Here is a 21142-nt window from a genome sequence, read left to right as displayed (position 1 = left end):
TAGGGAGGACTTAAGTAATCTCGAGGGCTGTCACCACCTCTACACCTACCTCTAACGAACTATGGGATACACATCAAATACTGGTATTAAATAATATAGACACCACTGTAGGATCGAGATGTCGACTAGAGGGGTGTGAATAGGTGATTTAAAATTACATGACATCTAATCAAAACTAACATAAGTTGCTAGGCTCGGTGAGGGACAAGTCTAACTAAGCAACTAAGTTATGTTTTGCAATCCTAGGGTGAAAGTGGCTCAAGTATATCACTAGGAAAGTAAATCACACTTCCTAAGTCTAGTTTAGCAATCCTAGGGTGATATGATCTCTAGTATATCTCTAGGAATGTAAATTGCACAAATGTAAATGCAACAAGTAAATGAAACAAGGAGACGAGATTTTTCACCGAGGTTCTGAAACTCACCGGTTTCCTACTCCCCGTTGAGGCGAGCCCAACTCCACCGCTCAACCACGAAGCCACCGCACGCCCCCTTCGTCAAGGGGTGGGCAAGGCGGGAGCCGGCCCACCGGAGAGGACTACCCAAGCCTCGATCACTCGGGGTAGTTTTTCCTTCACTCCGAAGGTAGTGAACTTCAAACCACTCACAAACCAGCACCGGGCCTCCTCCATAATCTTCTCGGAGAGGTCACCAGGCAACTCCTCCACAAACCGTCTAGAAGGCGGCAACCTCCAAGAGTAACAAGCGATGACGCGGCTCGGAGATGATTAAGTGCCACACTAGCTCTACAATGGAAGCAATGCACTTGACTCTTGGCTAGAACAACCTCAACCACTACAATGGATAAACACTAAGCTCAAATGTGTGTGAGAGAGGTGCAAGGGGTGTATGCAATTGAATTGGGTGCCAAGAGAGACCCCTTGCTGCTGGTGGGGGAGTATTTATACTCCCACCCACCAAAACTAGCCGTTGGGGGCGAAATCCCCCAACTCAGTGCTCTGCCGGTCTGACCGGAGGTGTGTGGCCGGTCAGACCGTGCTACTCTACAACGGCTAGTTTTCTAACCATTGTAGCCCTGTCATTGGGCCCCATTGCCCTGGCCGGTCAGACCGGCCTCGGCTCGGTCAGACCGAATACGGCTCCGTCGGCTCTATATCGCCCAAACCAGAGCAACACCATCCCGGCCTCCAGGGGGCCGGTCTGACCGCACAAGTGCCGCCGGTCAGACCGGCCAGTCATGCTGGTTAGACCGCCACTAGGTGGCCAGTCAGACCGGCCTCTGACCTGCGGTTAGACCGGCTTGGAGCAAGCGGTTAGACTGGCCCTGGTCAGGCCAATCTCAGTGAATGCACAAAGAAATAAAATGTGATTTGAAATGTGAGGACAAGTGAATATGCAAATGACCTAATGTGGCAATTTAAATCATCTCTTAGCTCGGTCATTACCCCTCTTAATAGTACGGCAAAGCTATAAATAAACTAGCACAATTTTGATTGCCCAACACCTCGATCAATTTAGAATTCAACCACTAGTTTACCGTCATCTATCCTTTTGCTTTGCGCCGTCAACTTTAATCCATCAATAATCATCCATACATACTCATGATGTGAACCTAACTCAATATAATTATCTCAAAGACAACGGTTAGTCCACAATTAGCGCTTGTCATTAATTACCAAAATTAACAACGGGGGCTTAGATGCTTCAACCACGTCTACACTATTTTAATACTAGTCTAATGTCGATCAAACATTAAAGTAAACACTGTCTCTAGTGCACAATATTCCAGTACGCTAATAGGAACTAACTAAGAGATAATCATCACAAAGTAAATCTCAAATTACTCGATAAAGATATTATCTATTAAAGCAGAGGAAAGTACCAATAACTCCGGGATTCCTCCAACTCTTTCTCTCTTACTCTCTCCCCCTCTTGTAATTCAACTCATGCTTGCTGTGTGTTGGAATGAAGGATGATGAGGGGTATTTATAGGTGGAGGTGCCTTGGGAGTGTGCATATCCTCCATGGAATCTTATGAGCATCTTCACTCTCCTCATGCCAAGTGTCCATTTGGATGACGGTTGGAGCGCCAGAGACGGTAGAAACCGTCATTGAGAAGCAGTTACTACCGAATGCAACCTAGGCCTCTGTCAGGGTTTGGCGAACTCAGGGTTCGGCCGAACCCTGGCCATCTCCGTTGGCCCCGCTTTTCCTCCTGGACACTGATATGTGGGCCCTCAGTCCAGTGGCATGGTGGTTGGGCCCATTTAGAGGTGTTTAATTGGGTTTTTGGGTCCAAAACTCTATAAGTTTGGATATGAGTTTGATTCTCCTCCTTCATGTATATTTCCTCTCAACTTAGGTAGTTTGTCACTTGCATCCAAATATACACCAACACTCGTGGAAATTGTTGGAAATATACCCCCACTATGTTGGATGTTTTATACTTTCAGTTTTATGCAGTGATTGACGGCGAGACTTTGATACTTAACAGCTGTCAACAATAAGCATAAGCAAAAAGATAAAGCCATGACTATCCAAAATATTTGAGAAATGGAAGGAGGGTTATGAAGAGAGTAAATGAGATTAACCATGCATGGCCTCTAGTCTACCCATTATTGTGGCAGTTTCTAGTTTGAAGTTGGAAGCAATAGTGGCTTTTATGGGAGGGGAAACAAATGTGATGCTCCAGTGGCTCGGATACGGCACAGGGCAAGCGAGACTGGTTGGCGATGGCGAGATAGACGGGGCAACGCGGCACAGCCCCATCGTGCAAGCATTTGACGGCGGTGCCGGATAAAGCTAGTTAACTTGTGTTTCCTTTTCTTTGTTCCTTTTGGAATGGGCTAGTAGAGTGGGCCATAAAATATTTCACCATGCAAGTATAAGAAAGCAAAAGTCAGGATAAAGAAACATGCAGAAATTCAGAACACATCTATGATTCAGCAATACTTGAAAGATGTAGAGACGAAATTACCGCGAAGAAAACAAGTTTACTAAATTGGCCAGGGCAGACATTTTTTCACGGGTTAATTGGATCCATGCCATTACTAATTGGTTCTGGTTTGAGGCGCGCGGATGGGGACATTGGCGGAGCTTTGAGGCGTGGTGGTGCAAGGGCCCTATGGCCAGTGGGGAAGCAGGGCGGCTGAGGGCGAAGAGGAACGCCGTGGTGGCTTCGCACCGACGAACCCAGCCTCACCGATGGGGTGTCGTGGAACGGTGGTGCCAGTCCTTGCATCTGGTGGGGAAGAGCAGCAAGGCAGCAGGATGGAAGTGGTGAGCAATGGCGAGGGAGAGCAGAGCACAGCCATTTTGCTGGAGGAAGAAACGCCATTGGCAAGAGGAATAAGCATTGCGATGAGAGGGAGTTCAAGCTGAAGACGAAGATATTGGTGGAGCAGCAAAGAGGACGACGTCGAGATGTTGGAGAGGTGAGGTTTTCTCGTCTCAGTCTCGTGGATTTCATCACTGTGTGGAGGGATTGAGGCAAGGTGCCCCAAATCTAGCTCCCATTGTGGAGAAGATGAATAGTAGAGAGGAGAGGATGAAAAAACAAGATGGAGGCAATTTGGTCCCAAAGAATTAAAAAATGCAGCGAAGGGACGTGTAGTGGCATGACTCAAATATTTGTATAATTGTGATGCATGGTTCCAAATAGTTGAACAGTAATCGGTTGAACCAGACTTTGAATGAATTAGCCAATGAGTTAGTGCCTGGGTAAGGTGATGCTACCTCTCCAAAGGACATACACCTACGAGTGCTGGGATTTTCATCATTGGCATAGATTGCTGGAAAGGATGACACTGACAGAGCAGCTATATCGGCAACTATATATGGTAGTGTGTACATTGAGCCATATCTGAATTAGCCACCAAGGACCTCCATAGCTGATTGTTGAGTCTATCAAAATATCGCTGACAACTGAATGCATCATTTGGTATATTGAACCTTGCACATATTTGCCCAAAGGGAATTTTTTCTTTTCTACTAGAGCTTGGGCAAAATGTTGGAAATTTGAAGTTGGGCCACAAGTTGATCCACATAAGATGCTTCTTTCAAGCCACATGGTGGGGAAGGCTATGTGTTCTCTGTCAGAAATCGGCCCTGTCCCCATGTGCTCATTGATGTACCCAGACGAACCTCCAATATTTTTGGTTTTTAACTTATGAGTGCACCTGATATTTAAGGCAAAGGGGTTGATGGAAGTTGTGATATCCGAGCCAGTCAGCATCTTTATGTCTAACAAAGTTGGAGTCATTGGTCCATGATTGAATAAAAAACTATTGAAAGTATTGGACCAAAAGTAGTTGGCTGCTGGCAGCATTAGTTCATCTTTCTTGAAATCGGCTAAGGATAGAGCTAAGCATTGGGCTATTCCCATCTCTTCCCAGTGATTTTGCTTAGAAGCTGATATCCTTTTTGTGGGGACACCCAATTTAGGCCTGGTGCCCCAAATATCCACTCGTGATCGTCCAGGATTTCGATCACGCACATATTGATACACATAATAGCTTTCGATTATTTACACAAATTTGTTTATACAAGCTAATTATACAACTGTTAAAGGTTGAAAAGATCCAAACTAAAATATCCTTATTGTAAAATACAAGGAAAATCCAAAGTATTAAACTATTAAACTTCAACTAATAAACTCCAAAGAACTCCACAGGCAAAAGCTCGAGTGTAGACTAGCCTAGAAGAAAAACTTGTCGTTGCCGTAGATCTTGCTTCCTTCCAGTCTTCTTGTTAGCTTAACTATATGTCAAATTATGCAAGGATGAGTACTTATGTACGTACTCAGCAAGACATATTATAAATAATTAGGTGTAAATAGATATGAATAGATTAAACAATAATAAAGTAAAGAAGTAATAAAAATCATAAATCATCTTTATCCTCAACATTTTAATTTTTAAAACTACTTATACTTCAGGAGTAGGAATCACCCTGATGACACAACTCCAAAACCGGGAGTACGGCACATTCGAATGATTTAATTCACCTCTGCAGAGACTGTCCAGCTTTACCCACACGATGTCAACAGTTTGCAAGGTTGAGGACACCAGAGCCGTTCGAAGGTCCCATTTACTACTAGTTACTGCACGAGTGGGATATTGATCCATCCTAGCAGTCGGGCACTTGCTAGGCCTAGGCAAGGCTACATGGTCGCTGCTTTCACGGGTTCCACCGTTGTAAACCATGCCCCCAACCTCCTTACACATGCATTCACCCCAATCCTTCTCCTAGTGAGCCAACCAACACTCTTTCATATAGTGGGATAATGTACTAGTCTAAGTCCAATTACTTGATCGTGTGGATGGACGCAACTATGTCATTTCCATGGTATAAGGGGGTAAATATAATCCGGTTAAACCACCCCAAAACTTTCCAAACTCCCCACACCAACAAACTTCATCATATATCAACATTCATAAACCTCAATATTCATAATCTCAACTCATAAATGCCCATTTTAACCGGATTCCTAAGTTTGTAAAGTTGTTTGGAATAGTAAATCACATAAAATGATAACCAATGCTTCCTTTTATAGGCTCATGCAATAATTCTTGAAAGCATTACCAATTACCACAATGTTATTCTAAAGTATAACATCTACCCATGAGATGTTAAAAGAGTAAATATCATGCATCAAATTTAAATCTGAAGATTATATCAAGGTTTCTATATGATCAAAATTTTAGTTATGTCTTGCCTTGCACCTCGAGATTTCCCGTGGCTTCAGCGTAGCCATCTGGGTCCATGTCAGTTCCTTGGATGCTGATAAAACTTCCTGTACGGTCTAACGTACGAATACGAAAAAGATGGCAAATAAAGCCTATAAGAAAAATTGCTACAAGAAACGATAAAGCCAAGGAATAAATAAAATTGGAGCGAGGCGAGAGGAAAAAGGAATGGGTTTTAAATTAAACTTTTAATTTGAAGAATAAAAGAGAGGTGATGGTTTTTATAGGTTGGAAATTGAATAAAATCAAAGAAAGGATAATTTTGGATAGGTGAGGTTTATTCGGTGGATTTGGTTTTCTAGTCGGTGCTAGAGTAGAGTAGCACGATGGCTAGATATTTGGAGTTGGTTAGCCGATGCTAAGGCATAACGGCTAATTATTTGGGTTGGTTAGCCGATGCTAAGGTTGGGTAGCATGCCGGCTGAATATTGGCTCGTTCTAGTCGATGCTACAGTCAAGTAGCACAATGACTAGTGAGTTGGGAATTTTATTTGGAGATGAACAGTGCTACTCTACAGTCGTGAGTGATAGCAGAGTGGCTAGGGTTGGACATAGCCCAAGGACTAGTGTGCAGCGTGTTGTGGAGGTCGAAAGAGTAGTAAAGCTTCGGCCACTGTACGCGTCGAAGCGTGGGGTGTGAACAGCAACACTTCGACCTTGGGTTTAGGTTATGCTGGGTTTCACGACCCTCGATTCAACGTCGAGGTCCTTGGACCATACGAGCGTCCCCATGGAAGGTATGAAATTTCCCACAGCAGCTTTTTGGTGGCTAAAGGATTGTATAGGAATGGTTTAGAAATAAAAAGAGTCATTTAAAGAAACTTGAATTTAAAAAGGGTTTTCAAATAAATCAAAGATATTTAAATTTAAATATATTTAAGATAAATTAAATAAATTTACAATATAAAAAGGTATTTGAATAAAATAAAATGGTTTTGAAAATATTATTTAAAATAATTTTGAAATTAGAAAGTAAATAAATAAATAAGAAAAAGATATGGATGCCCAAAGGTTAAAATGAAATAAAATAAAAAGAGGTTACTTTAAAAGGTGGGGCCCACTGTCAGTGTCTCTTCCCATCCCTTCTTCTACCTCTTCTCTTCTTCTTTCTTCTTCTTTGCGCAGCACAGAGGGACAAGGGAGTGGAGGCAGAGGGCGGCGGCCCGGCGGTTGGCACTCGTCAGCGGCAGCGATGGCGGTTGGCGGCAGCCGACAGTGGGGAGGCAAGGACGGCGGCCAACGGTGGAGAAGCAAAGGGAAAGTGGCAGCCGGTGTGGATTGGAGAGTGGGGGAGGGAGATAGAGAGAGAGAGAGGGAGAGCTTGGAGCTCAGATGGATCGGGCAAAATGGGAGGGGTCGCCGGCCTTATATAGGCAGCGAAGGCGGCGGAGGGAGAGAAACCGTCGACGGCACGACGCGGCTTCATAAGAGAGGCGGCGGCGCGTGTCGGCTTTCAAATGGTGACGATGGCGGATTTTTTTTAAAAAAAAATTAGCAAGATAAGTTAATATGTAATATATCACTACACGAACATTCGAGCAGCTAATAAAAGTAGTTAGAGATTCGAGCAGCAGGAAAGAGCGAGGTGACGAGCGGCGAGCGGCGGCCGGCGGCGTCCGGCTACCGGCGGCGTGCAGCGGATGGGTCGGAGGCTAACGCTTGTCCCTGGAGCAATGACTTGGCTGTCCGCCGGAGTTTCTGACGTGCTGGAGGTCTCCGATGAGGAGGGGGACCAGGAAGGACGGCGGCAGTCCTCATCACCAGGATCAATCCAGGTAGGTATGAAAGGTAAGGTCGCTCGCAGTTTTTCGGCTCCTTCGAAAGGTTTTAGGGAGGAGTTTAGCGGTGCTGCCAAGCCAAAAACCTTTGGTTCAAGATTTTGGGCCTTGGGAGATGTTTCTGATGCGACTGACAGTGAGTCGAAGGGAGAGAAGGATGCAGCAACTTCCGTTGAAGAGGCGTTTCCTGAGGCGCGCTTTGTACGAAGAGCGCTGGCGGAAGGTTTCACGGTAGATGAGGTGCTTAAAGCCAGCGAACACCTGCTGCTCAATCCTGCAGCCACTTCAGGTTCATGCACTAAGAGCACGAATTTGAAAGGAAATGGTCTGCTAGCAAGGAGGATTGTAGATTCAGTTGCAAAACGAAAGGAAAGCTCTATTAAACCAAGGAAGGGGCCATTGCCGAGAGCTAGGATCTCGCAGCCGCTAACCATTGGAGACAAACTCGATGAAGCTTTCACTGCTAAGCTCAGTAATTCAGTCAAGTTTAGAAAAGCTTGGGTTCCTATTGCAACTAGACAAGAAAACGAGGCAACTCTTTCAAGGGAAAGAGATGAAAGTTGTGCAGGTTTGAGGGAGGAGGATGACAAGGAAGTTTTTTTGGCGACGGAGGAAGAAAGAAGAGAGTTGATCTTTGGGAGTACAACCGGCCGGCTGGAAACATGACAACCTAGGGGAGTCGAGGAGTTTGGTCGGTTTCCTGTCTCACGTTTCAAACTAAAGAAGGATAGTGGGCCGTCCAAACAGTTTTACTTGGGGTCTGGACATAAAGTCCAAATCAAGTTCCACTTTGGAGCAGGCCAACTGCTGTCATGGGCCGGGCAGCATGAACGAGTGAAGAAACGCTTGGGTTAGCCACCAACGCTTGGTATCCTAAGAAATACAGCTGGCCCCTCGTATCCCGTGAGAACGTATACCCATATCCTTCAAAGAAGCAGTTCAGAAACAGAGCAGACAACGGAGAGCGAGCAACAGATTCGGGAGGTTTCCACCATGGCGCATAGAGAAGATTGAGACCGACAGGGCAATCGAGGCTGGGGAAGAAGAGATGATTCACATTGGGAGGAGGAAGGCAATTTTTTCTAGGAGAGAGGTGGAGGAGAAGACTTCCATTTTCGCTTTCATCCTGGTTTAGGGATTAACAGGGAGGGAGGAGGGAGAGGTTGGATGAGTCAGGGCTTCAGGCCAAGAGGGGCTAGAAGTTTTGGGACCATAAGAGGAGGCTTTGCTGGAAGGCCAGGTCGCAGCGGAGCACATCATGCCGGGCGGTCGAATCTGCCCAGTTATGGCCAAAGGGCAATGGACAGCGGTACTGGCAGGGCTGAGAAAACAACAACGGGATCAGGGAGCAACAAGGGAGGCACACTTGTGAGCCGATGGGATAAATCAGCTGAAGGTTCAAGGAAGGTTTTGGGAGGAAAGAAGGAAGCATGGCAAAACAAGGCTGGGGATTTAGGAGCATCGGTGACTGGAAAGGAAGGAAGAGGGAAAAATGTGGTAGGAGAAGTTGTCAGCGAGGGTGATGCAAAGGATCAGGAGTTCGATCGACCGTTGTTCGAGGACAGAAACAACAAAGGTGAAGGCGTAAAAGGGGCAGCGAAGAAGGTATGTTCCAAGTGCTTTGAAAAAGGTCATGTGGCTGATGATTGCGTGGTAGAAGTCTATTGTGATATTTGTGACTCTTTTGATCATGTCAGTCACAAGTGCCCAGTTTTGAAGCTTCCAAAACCGGTGGTTCAGGCTGTTGGTATGGTGGAAGGGTTAGGGTTCTGTAATATACCACATCAACCGTTACAGAGAAGTAAGAAAGGGACAAAGTTGGCCCTTGTGCATGTGGTGGCCGGATCCTTGTCCAAGGAGAGATTGGTTGCACAGTTGCAAAGGTTGTGCCCTGCTAAATGGAAATGGGAACCCGTGGAGCAGGGAAAGGACTCTTTTGTGGTGCTTTTCCCGTCTAAAGGGGAGTTGCAGCGGGCAATTAATTTCGGAGGCGCTGAGGTGAAAGAAGGAGGAGTGGTGACTGGGATAAGAATGGAATTCAGAGAATGGTATGAAAAGGAGGAGGGATATCTGTTGCCCAAAGTGTGGGTAAAAGTGTTTGGTTTAAGGAAAAAGCTAAGGGAATACTTGACCTTGTGGGTGGTCGGCTCTCTTTTGGGGGCAACTCAGATGGTTGACATGAAAACCACAAGGAAAAATGACTTTGGTTGAATTTTTATTGCTGTTCTTGATCCAAAGATTATTCCTAGGAATATTGATGTTGTGATTGCTGATCATTATTTTGAGCTAAGATTTGAGGTGGAAAAGAAAGGGTTTGATGATAATGGAGATGAAGTGGAATTCCATTTCGAAAAGGAGGATGGGGATGGGGATGACGGTGGTTTGGACAACATGGAAGATGGGAAGGAAAATGGGAATGAAAAAGAGGGAGACCATATGAGAGATATGAATAGTGGCATGATCTTAGATGGGCAAGATGGAGGCTCAAAGGAGAATGGTGACAAAATGACAGAACAAGAAGCTAGAGTCGAGGAAGAGGAGGAAGAGCTGAAGAAAATGGCAGATCAAATTATTGATGTAGTTGTGGAAGATATGCTTGGAGAAATTTATGATCGGGTGGCAAGAGAGGGAGAGGAGCAGGATTTGGGCAATAGACAGGGGCAAGAGATGGGTGATGGGCTGCAGGAGAAGGTGGTGTTGATGGCAAACGTTGAGGAGGTTATTGTGATGCCGGTTCGTTCTAGTAAGAGACTCGCGAATGGTGAAGGGATACAGTTGCTAGAAAAGGCTGAAAAAAGGAAGGCCCGAAAGAACCTTGACTTCTGCTCAGGTAATGAATCTGAGAATTCTTTTCTTTCTTTTTCACATGCACATATAGTTGATAATCTAAGTAAGTTAGGACTGAACCTAGGAGCCTCTAGCGATGTTATTTCAGATTCTGTTTTTTGTTTAAAGGAGGGTGAACTTGACAGGATGGGGAGGTTAGAGGAAAATTTTTTAGGGGACCACCCTTTTACTGATGAGGAGGAGTGTTCAGTCTCGGGTGATGAGCAGGAAGTTTGTGATAACCATATTCTTGACCATTTATGTGGGAAGGTTATGGAAGAGGTGATGGATGAGGCGGATATGCACCTAAGTTGTGATTCTGATTATATCCACATCAATCATCGTAAAGGGTGTAAGAAAAGTGGAAATAAGTTGAGACGAAAGGGGAGGGGTTTTAAGGTCGGTAACAAAAAAGGGTCATTATGAAAGGGATTTTCTGGAATAGCAGAGGTCTCAAAGACTTGGCTAAATCTAGGTTTCTTTCTGAGTTATCTAAAGAGCAAAAGCTAGACTTTATTGCTCTCCTAGAAACAGGTAAAGATAAGTTTGCTGATTCATGGTTAAATAACATCTGTGGAGGGAAATATTTTCTTTGGCATTGGACTAGACCAAAAGGGAGAAGTGGAGACCAAAAGGGAGAAGTGGAGGTATCTTACTTGAGATAAATTTAGAACTCTTTGATGTCACTAGTATCGATGAAGGAGAGTTCTATATTAAGTTTCACTTAAGAAATAAAGAAGATGCGTTCCAATGGAACCTGGTGGCAGTTTATGGGGCTGCACAAGATGAATTTAAGCAAGATTTCCTTTTAGAGCTGGTCAATTCTTGTAGTAAGGAAGCTTTACCAATGGTAATTGGTGGAGATTTTAATATTATTAGAAATCCAATGGAAAAGAACAACGAGCGATACAATGATAGATGGCCCTTCTTATTTAATGTTGTCATAGACAGTCTTAATTTGAGGGAGATCTTGCTCTCAGGATGCAAATTTACTTGGGCCAACTCTATGCCGAACCCAACTTATGAAAAGTTGGATAGAGTTTTGGTGAGTACCGAGTGGGAAACAAAAAATCCGTTAGTGACAGTTCATGCTCTTTGTAGAGACCTTTCGGATCACACACCCTTGGTGCTAGACACAGGAAAAGGGACACATAGAAATGCTCAACCTTTGTTTAAATTTGAATTGGGATGGTTATTAAGGGATGACTTTCAAAATCTTTTGGTAGAAATTTGGTCAAAGGATATTCAAGGGGCAACAAATATAGAGAGATGGCAAAATAAGATACGCAGGCTTCGTCAATTCCTGAGAGGATGGGTGAAGAATTTAAGTGGTGCGTATAAAAAAGAGAAACCTCGACTTATAGCAAAGGTAGATGAGTTGGACAAATTAGCTGAGACCAGGATCTTGACTAGTCAAGAACTGGATCTAAAAAATTCCTGTAAAAATGCCTTAGCCCAGTTGTTAAGAGAAGAAGAAGTTAAATGGTATCAAAGAGCAAAAACAAAAAGAATAGTAGGAGATAGGAACACCAAGTACTACCATATGATCACGAATGGAAAACACAGAAAGACAAAGATTTTTCAATTAGAACAAGAAGAAGGGGTGATTAAGGGAGATGCACAACTCAAGAAATATGTCACCAATTATTATAGGGGTCTTTTTGGAGCTCCGGATGGAAATTGTTTCTCCATGTGTGAATCTCAAAAGGATGATATCCCTCAAGTGTCAATGGAGGAAAATACTTTCTTAACAAAAGAATTTACAGAAGAAGAAGTGAAACATGCTGTTTTCCAAATGGAACATAACAAAGCTCCGGGGCCTGATGGTTTCCCAGCGGAGTTCTATCAAGTGTTCTGGGAAGTAATTAAAGAAGACTTAATGGCTGTCTTTAGAGATTTTCACAGTGGCGAGTTACCCCTACATAGACTGAATTTTGGTATCATTACCTTGCTTCCGAAGAATAAAGAGGCAAAACAGATCCAACAATACAGGCGCATTTGCTTACTTAATGTAAGCTTCAAGGTATTCACAAAGGTCATGGCAAACAGAATTGCTCTAGTAGCACAGAAAGTCATAAGACCTTCGCAAATTGCTTTTTTAAAAGGTAGAAATATTATAGAAGGGGCCATAATTCTCCATGAGACATTGCATGAGATGCATAAGAAAAAGTCAAATGGAGTTATTCTGAAACTCGATTTCGAGAAAGCTTATGATAAGGTAAATTGGAATTTTCTTCAACAAGCGTTGAGAATGAAAGGTTTCTCGGACATTTGGTGCAAGTGGATTGATCAAGTTGTGTCGGGGGGTAGTGTAGCTGTGAAGGTTAACGATGAGATAGGCCACTTTTTCCAGACGAAAAAGGGTTTGAGACAGGGGGATCCCCTCTCACCAATTTTATTTAATTTGGTAGCGGATATGCTTGCCATTCTCATCAATAGGGCTCGAGACCTTGAGACTCTAAATGGAGTAATTCCTCAATTGGTAGACAATGGTCTCTCAATCTTGCAATATGCAGATGATACCATCTTGTTTATGGACCATGATTTGGTTAAAGCTAATAACCTAAAATTGGTACTAGCTGCCTTTGAAAGGTTATCGGGCTTGAAAATTAATTTTCATAAAAGTGAGATGTTTTGTTTTGGGAAAGCTAAGGAGGTGGAAAAGGATTACACCACTTTGTTTGGTTGTAAGATGGGTACTTTTCCATTCAGATACCTAGGCCTTCCTATGCATTTCAAAAGACTGTCAAACAAAGATTGGAAGGATCTAGAAGATAAATTCCAGAAGAAACTCAGTTGTTGGAGAGGCAAGTTTTTGTCGTCAGGAGGAAAGCTGGTGCTCATTAATTCAGTGTTGAGTAGTCTGGCAACATTCACTAGTAATATGCACGTGCTAACGCTACGACGATATTTACCAATGTATTGTAACACATTTTAAAGAAAAATTTCTTTCACAAAAGAAATTTATTGTCATAATATAGTTTTGTAGATAATTATATACTTTGATTCTTATCTCCATACAGTGAATAGCAACATGCAGTATATTATCTGTTTAAAATGTAATCCCCAACAATCAGAATTAAGAAATCAAATCTCAATTTTTCAACCAGCAAACATATCAATAAATTGCATGATCTGCACTTTTTATCAGTAAAATCAACTACAAAAATCACAAATGCCAACAACACTTTTGCAGGAAGACAGAGCATGTGCAACCAGTGTTATTGTTAATGGAAGGAGACTTCTCGTCTGTATCACAAGACCATTCTGTTGTAGCAACAAGAGACTCGCTGATCATTAATAAATAAACAACTCCCAACACCAGAATTGTGACCTAAAAGACCAAGTAGCAACCCGCGGCAATGCTTCTTCCAGCCGTTCTTGTTTTCCCAGTTGAAAGCCTATGTGTTGAGAACCTTGGAATCCTTTTCGCGCACCTGCAATCAGGACAACAATGAATAAGCAAATTAAGCTGGAGGATGCATTACAACAAAGGCCATGGAGTTAAACAGGTTATACAATAAAGCAGTAGTTCTAAGAAAATGCATTTAGTTACCTCCAAATAACCATCTGCCAACTCCATCTACTACACTTAGCCAACCGTCAATAACTATCTGCCAACTCCATCTACTACACTTAGCCAACCGTCACAACTTATGAGCTAAATATACATTTTCACCACTTGTATGCACCTTAAGATTAATAAAGATGATGTTGTCAAAAGGATAGAAATATGAGGTTTATCTTGATATTGCCCCTGCTAACAAAACAACACACGGAGGGCAACTATCTGAGTTAACGCATATGTATAGAAATATTAAAAAGCATATTAGTTCCTATACCAGTTTAAGGTAGCTATATTGGTAAAAACAAGGTGCAAAAAGAATAATTAATATTTGAGGGATCAGAGAATCAAGAGAATAACTACATAATTAATTAGTTGAAAATAGCTCAAATTGGAGCGGTACATGTGCAGCTAAAATAACCCATGCATGGAATACCTACAAGCATGTGCAAACAGGTACATATAAAGGGTGCATTTTGTAGACAATTTCTGCTGAATGAAAGCCCCACTGATGGCAACCAGATGCAAGATTGCCTGAGTTGACCATATTAATAATTCTAAGCCCAGCCCCCTCCATACCATCAATCAATTTGTAGGATATGAATAGTGAATATTGCACATGGGTTTTCGAGGACAACCTCATTTTCTTTTGATACGAGTCTTATCTTTAATATACGGAGTTCTGGTTGTACACTCAAAAGTCGAATTTTATATAAATATCAACATGTAACAGTGATATAAATTTGTAGTTTCCAATTTCCAGTACATTAACAGAGTGGTCCTCATTTAACTATAACATCAGCAGCAGCAGTGATAAACTCACACATATAAAACCTATGAAATTTCATCACCAATTCAGAATTGCATGGTAAACACGAATCCCATTATATACCTGTTCTACTCCGTACAACTAATTTATATATATATACTTGCCCTACTCCATACCAAATTTAGTAATTGCATGCTCTTAGGGCATATAATTTGTACCTCTATCTGTCCATGTTCAAATGTCATTACTGAAGATATAACCAATTGCTAAAGGGGAGCTCTTATGGTATAATAGATAATGTTTTTTTTGTTTTGAAATGAGGCATTCATGAGCTGCAAAGAATGTGAAGAAATTGGTTCACAAAGGCGGCACGAAGGTGGTGGTGCCCAGGCGCGGTTCCAATCCGGTGGTGGTGGATGGTGGCACCGGCATTGTCGGCGAAGACTGGAACCCAGGCCTGGCGGCAGGCTTGTTACCTGCAAGAAGAATTTCACTGATTAGTTTGCCTCTTGACCTCTTATTCTGATTAACAGGAAGAAAATTTGATATAGACAAATCAAAATATGAACTCAGTTTGGTAGATCAGAAATAAATCAAGAAAAATCACAAGCAGATTTCAGAATATTAAATCCACATGAACACAGATTCTACATTAAGCTGCATTGCCCTCGACATTATGAATTCATCTATGAAATTATTCCATGAACAAACAACACATCATATCTGACTTTGGATTGTACCCAGCAATTTAAGATCAACACTAAAAGATGTATCACATCTGAGCTGACTTCAAGGGTCAGTGATATTGTACACATTTCTTTTACTTGTAAATGACAAATCCATTTTTCTTCTAGGGTCACTGATACTTGTAAATGACAAATTCATTTTTCTTCTAGGGTCACTGATATTTTACACATTCCTTTTTCTAGATATTCAGAAGAAAGATATATTAACCCATGCCAAGTTTTGTTTTTCTGAATTCATTTTTCATCCGCCCGATTGACTCGAACAAGAAAAAAGAGAAACTGAAGACCTGGCAGTTCAATCAAATATATACTCTCCATCAATTTTTGTACAACGAAGACCTGGCAGAAGAGGAGGAACTGAAGGAGGCACTCACGGATCGGCGGGCGGCGTGGTCGTGGTCGATGGGGATCGGCGGTGGCGTGGCCGCGGAAGACGTGCGGGCGACGGTCGATGGGATCGGCGACGAGGGAGGCGGCGTCGCGAGGGAGGGGATCGGTGGCGGCGCGCGATGGAGGATCGGCGTGAGGCGTGGTCGTGCTCGACGGGGATCGACGGTGGCGTGGCCGCGGAAGACGTGCGGGTGACGGTCGATGGGGATTGGCGGCGAGGGAGGCGGCGGCGCGAGGCCGGGGATGGAGGGCGGCGGGTAGGGAATCGCGAGGGGAGGAGGGCGATAGGAATCGGTGGCGCTGCGGAGCAAATTGAGGGGCGGCGCGGGGCGTGGAGATCGGCGGCGAGATTGAGGCGCGTGACGGGAGTTACGGGAGAAAGAGAGAATAAAGGGAAGAAGTTACGGGAGAAAGAGAGAGGGGGAGGGGAGGCCAATCTGCGCGCGAGGGAGAGCCGGAGAGGTGGGTGATCTAGATCGTTGGTTGCAGAGCATATGATTTTGGCCGTTGGATTTGTCCAATGATGAATGAGTATGAGTAAGATGAGTTGGTGCATTATAGGGTAGATGTTTTTTTTCTTTGAAATCCCTAAAGGAATTTTAAAGAAGCTGGATTTTTACAGATCCAGATTTTTTTGGCAATGTGATGAGCACAAAAAGAAGTATAGGTTAGCTAAATGGAGTGTGTTGTGTAGACCTAAGGAATGTGGGGGGTTGGGAATCCAAAACCTAGAAATGCAGAACAAGTGTATGCTTAGTAAATGGATTTTCAGGTTGATCAATGAAGACGGAATTTGGTAAAGTTTGCTTAGGAAAAAATATTTGACAAAGAAAACCATTTTGCAAGTCCAAAAAAGACCAGGGGACTCACATTTTTGGGCTAGTCTCATGTTAGCCAAAGAGTCTTTTCAAAGGTTTGGTTCCTTCTTTTTACAAGATGGCTCAGAAGTAAGATTTTGGGAGGATTGTTAGATAGGAGTTCAATCCTTTGAGAAGGAGTATCCTAACCTCTACAATCTAGTTAGAAATAAAAATGAGGTGGTGGCCAAGGTAATGAGTGGAATACCAATGTGTCTTTCAGAAGATCAATAGTGGGAAGAAACTTAGAAGCCTGGTATGAGCTAGTGTCGAAAGTTGTTAACACTGTATTGACAGATCAGAAAGATCGCTTCTCTTGGAAAAACAATAAAGAAGGCATTTTCACAGTAAAATCTATGTACAAGTTGCTCATGTATGAAGGGCTGGTTCCTAGGAAGAATTTCATTTGGAAGCTCAAAATTCCACTTAAAATCAAAATTTTCTTGTGGTACCTCAAGGAAGGGGTAATTCTCACTAAGGATAATCTAGCAAAGAGAAGGTGGAAGGGTAGCCTAAGTTGTTGTTTTTGTAACTCTAAGGAAACAATACAACACATTTTCTTTGATTGCTCAATGGCTAGGTATATTTGGAGTGCGCTCCTTTTTACATTTGGGATTAGGCAACCGTGTAGCATGTCTCAAATGTTTGGGAATTGGCTGAATTTTGTTGAACCTAGGCTCAAGAGAATATTGTTTGTGGGCATAGCTGTATTTCTTTGGGCAATTTGGTTATATAGGAATGATGTGGTCTTTAATGGCTCCAATCCTACATCTTTCTTGCAGGTCATTTTCATGGAAACACATTGGGCAAGGACTTGGTCTTTGCTTCTTAAGGGAACCGATGAAGAAATAGTTAAGAACTATTGCAAAGTGCTGGAGAAGCGTGTGGTGAAATTCTTCTCCGTGTATGGCTGGAACCTTAGAAGAAGATGGGAAGCCTAGTCTTTTCTTCGTTTGTTGTTCTTAAAACCTTTGTGCTGTCATCTCTTATGTAATGGGAGAGGTCAGTTGATACATTTTGTACCCTTTTATTAGGGAGAGTCTTATGTACTCGTGTTCGGATTTTTGGCTGTGTACACCCCACAAAGGTGTAGAGGCCGGGTTTGATAATCCTTTATCTTAAAAAAAAATGGTGACGATGGCGGCTCAGTGGTCGACATTGGCTCACGGCGGCGCGTGGCACAGCTCGGTGGTCGGCGACGACGTGTGGCGCGGCGTTGTGCGGCGGCGGTGGGAACAACGGGCGACGGCGGCAACAAGCAGTGGGCGGCGGCAGCTAGCAGCGGTGGCAGCGGCTTCGCCGCGGCGGCGGCGAATGTAGGGCGCCACGGGGTGGCCCCTGGTTTTGCGGCGGCGGCGCGGTGGTAGCGTGGCGGCAGCGGACGGCTTGGGCGGCGCGACAAAGGCGGCGACGCTGGGATTGGGCGAGATGGCAGCAGCGCACATGGTGTTGTTGACAGCGGCGGCTGCGCCCATTGCAGGAGGAAGGAGGGATGTGGTTCGGACTTGGGCAAGCTGGGCCAACTGGGCCGAAGGAAAAACGGAAAAAGAATGGGCCAAATGAAGGGTTTTTGGTCCAATTTGAATAGGGATTGCTATGAATTTTGTATAGAGAGTTTGGAAAGGGAAACAAAGAAGATAAAATCTAAAAGATGAATGTATGTGGATGCTCAGGACTTGAATAAGGAATTTGAATGGAATTTAAAGGAAATGGAAATCAAAGCATGGTTGGATGGGTGGATGTAGACCTTTTTGGATTTTGGCCAAGGAATAAAATAGGATTTCAAGGAAGTGAAAACTAAAGGAGTTTATTTGTGGATTTTGAACTTTAGACAAGAAATTCAAAGGATATGGATCTAAAGAAAGAGATTGGTGGACTTTTTAAAATTTGGAAAAGAAATTATAAAGGGATTTCTAAGATAGGAAACCTAAGGGAATTTTGAATTGAGAGTTTTAAATAAATTTCAAAGGAGATAAAATTTAAAAGAGAAATGTTTGAGGTCTTTTGAACTTTATAAAAAGAATTTAAATATAAAGTTTTTAAAACAAAAGGGGTTTGAAATCAAGATATTTAATTTTGAGTTATAGATTTTAAAAAGGATAAAAATAAAGATGCTCCAATTTTAAAAGAATTCAATAAGGATCAAAATGCTCCAATTTTATAGAACTCAATAAGATCCAAATATAAAACTTGACGCAAATATTTTCTTTAATATTTAAAAATTAAAATAATCAAATGGGAAGGAAAGGCAATAATTTAATTTCTAACTTTGGATAAATTTGTGATGGTGGCAAAATAAATGGAAGGGAAGCAAATAGGACTTTAGCCCCAATATATGTGGTATGGATTCTCGGTGATTTATTGGTGGGCTAAATGAAATTGGATTTTGTACGGAAGGGATTAGAAATAGGTTTCTTAGCACAAGAGCAATCATTCTGGAAATATTATTCTAGTGCCAGAAAGAATCAAACCTAAACTGGCGGTTTGATTTATAGATAGAAGATTTTGGATAGTAGAACATCTAAAGGAGTTTGTGGAAGGTGTTGTATGAAAGAGAACAAGGATTTCTAAGGATAGGTCTAGGTCAAGGGTTATATCCAGAATAAATTCCCGCAAAAAGGAAATTATACCGGTTTAGCCCCAAAGATAAAAATGGTTAATGGGATATAACAGAGAGTCGGGTCAATCGGGGAAATATTGGCCCAAGCTAAATAGTAGACTTTGGAATCTTGAATGGATAATTTGGAGGAACAGGATTTCAAAGGGGAAATATTTGTGGGAGTATATAACTGGATTCAAAGAAAATATAATTTAGAGCCAAAGCTAGAGATTAAATAAAATAAATGGAAAGGTTTTATAAAATTTGGGAAAAAACAAAATAGAGAATAAAATAAAGATTTTAAAGAAGAGAACTTTTAACTTAGCAAACAAAATCTAGATCCAGGTTAAAGAAAAAGGAAAAAGTAAGATTACTCCAACGGAAGAATCGAGAAGAACATGACTTAAAATATTCCGCAAAAATTTTTCCCTGAAATTTGAGTCCGTTACACTTTTGTACCAAGTTCTCCACTTTTTTGCAGACAATTGTCAAGCTCTAAAGGTTGTTGACCACTTGGCTAGATTAGGCTTGGTTTGTCTAAATGGGATTCTATTGGTTTCGGTGTTGATGCAATGAGTAGGGTTAATATTGCCCATCAGACCAAGAAAGAAATGTGATGGCTCTTGCAACATGGGGATCATAATCTGGTTTCTAAGGTACTGAAAATAGAAAAATTGAGGAAGAAGCCCTAAGTATGAAGAAATAGAATAGGATGAAGTATGAATTACAGAAGATTGATGAGAAGCAATGGATTTACCTCAGGGACATCAGAAGTGGTCGCCATCGATCTTGAGCGGAGAGGTTTGCCGTCAGAAATTTGCGTCGCCAAGTGTTGATGTGAAAACACGGCGGCCTGGGAGATCTGCTTAACTCCAGTGCAGGTCCAAGGCTAGACTCGAGTGTGTCAAGGGCGTGCCAGCTGGTTTGATCCTGCAATCAGCAAGAGAGATAAAAGCAGAATTAGTCAGACAATAGCCGATCAGCCGGAAGGTTGATAGTGTATCGTTCGTGGTCTCAGCCGATGGAGTTAGACCAAATCGGCTATGTACTGAGTATATCAAAGAATATTAAACTCTAAACATGCCTAATCGGTTGTCATACCGTCTATCAAGTTTAATAAATTGGTTTAAGACAATATTGTGAAAGTAGCCGATGCGACAATATTTAGAGCAAGAAAGATAATGTACTAGCTAATACTCTAGTATGAACCTATATAAACAGATTGATATATATAAACATATCAAATAGAAATCAGGCATGAAGGTGCAAGAAATCTAGCCGATACTGACTAAAGCTTGACATGCATATATAAAACGAAGTATCTATATAAGTGGTGAATATACATGAAACAAGTAGTAAAACATGTATATTAGGTAAGATCAGCTGAAACCCCGATACTTAGGGATGCAAGTGGGGCGGGCAAGTGTGCTTTTTTGTCCCGCTTATCCCACTTCTAATTTATTTTTTCTTCTAAATTTTGTACTACCATGCAAAAAATAGACTAGCAAGCGGGTTTTTATGCGGGTAGTGGGACTACCCACTTGCATCCCTACCGATACTATCCTTATTATGTCTAGTTGTTGGCTTGTTTGCATGGTTCTAGGCTCGTTTGCATGGTTCTAAGCACGACTAGACAATCAAGCAGTTAAACACTTTTCAGGATGGTAGATACATTAGCTAATCTAATCTAGCAAGACAATTTAGCCGAAACCAGCATAAACCCTAAAGCAAGCAGCGGCCGATAAAGCTAAATTGAGAAGCTAAGAATAGTTTAACTAATACATATGATAGCAATGACTCGCGATATCGAGCCTAACACGTCTAAAGCAACATGTTAGCCCTGATAGCGCGGGCCATTGAGACGAATTAGCTCTTGTGAAGAAATCACCAAAAAGAGGAAAAGT

General features: G+C 42.4%; 1 long non-coding RNA gene across 1 annotated transcript; it reads right to left on the bottom strand.

Annotated features, from left to right (window-relative positions):
• Positions 1 to 13410: 13410 nt before the first annotated feature.
• On the bottom strand, positions 13411 to 16187 carry LOC9271704 (uncharacterized). Its single transcript, XR_001540962.3, has 3 exons — positions 15767 to 16187; positions 13869 to 15122; positions 13411 to 13749 (listed from the first exon to the last, which is right to left on the bottom strand). It is a non-coding gene; the product is annotated as an uncharacterized lncRNA (long non-coding RNA).
• Positions 16188 to 21142: the final 4955 nt, after the last annotated feature.

The sequence above is a fragment of the Oryza sativa genome, chromosome 11 (assembly GCF_034140825.1).
Source record: "Oryza sativa Japonica Group chromosome 11, ASM3414082v1".
In the NCBI taxonomy this organism is placed as follows: domain Eukaryota; kingdom Viridiplantae; phylum Streptophyta; class Magnoliopsida; order Poales; family Poaceae; genus Oryza; species Oryza sativa.
Note: the sequence above shows the minus strand (reverse complement) of the source record. Positions and strands in the feature narration are given on the sequence as shown.